General features: G+C 39.5%; 1 non-coding gene across 1 annotated transcript; it reads right to left on the reverse strand.

Annotated features, from left to right (window-relative positions):
• Positions 1 to 285: 285 nt before the first annotated feature.
• LOC131608380 (small nucleolar RNA R71) lies at positions 286 to 392 on the reverse strand. Its single transcript, XR_009285644.1, has one exon. It is a non-coding gene; the product is annotated as a small nucleolar RNA R71 (small nucleolar RNA).

Below are 392 nucleotides of genomic sequence, written 5' to 3' on the forward strand. Positions count from 1 at the left end.
ACTTTGAGCCAAAACCTTCATTGTTGCAAGCTGTGCAACAGAACCAATTCTTTGGTGGTCCTATGGATGACCTAAATCTCCATCTGTCAGTGTTTGTACAATATGCAGACACAGTAAAAGCTAATGGTGTTAATCCCGAAGCGATACAATTCCATCTTTTTTCCCTTTTCTTTGAGAGACAGAGCCAGAGCGTGGCTCCAGTCCTTACCTTCCAACTCCATAACTACATGAGACGAATTAAAGAAAGTTTTCTTAGCAAGAAATTTTCCACCTAGTAAAACAACTATGCTAAGAAGCCAAATCAATGGATTTACGCAAAAAGACAATGAATCCCTTTTCAAAGCATGGGAGAGATACGAGGATATGTTAAGGCTTTACCCATATCATGGACT

The sequence above is a fragment of the Vicia villosa genome, linkage group LG5 (assembly GCF_029867415.1).
Source record: "Vicia villosa cultivar HV-30 ecotype Madison, WI linkage group LG5, Vvil1.0, whole genome shotgun sequence".
NCBI lineage: Eukaryota > Viridiplantae > Streptophyta > Magnoliopsida > Fabales > Fabaceae > Vicia > Vicia villosa.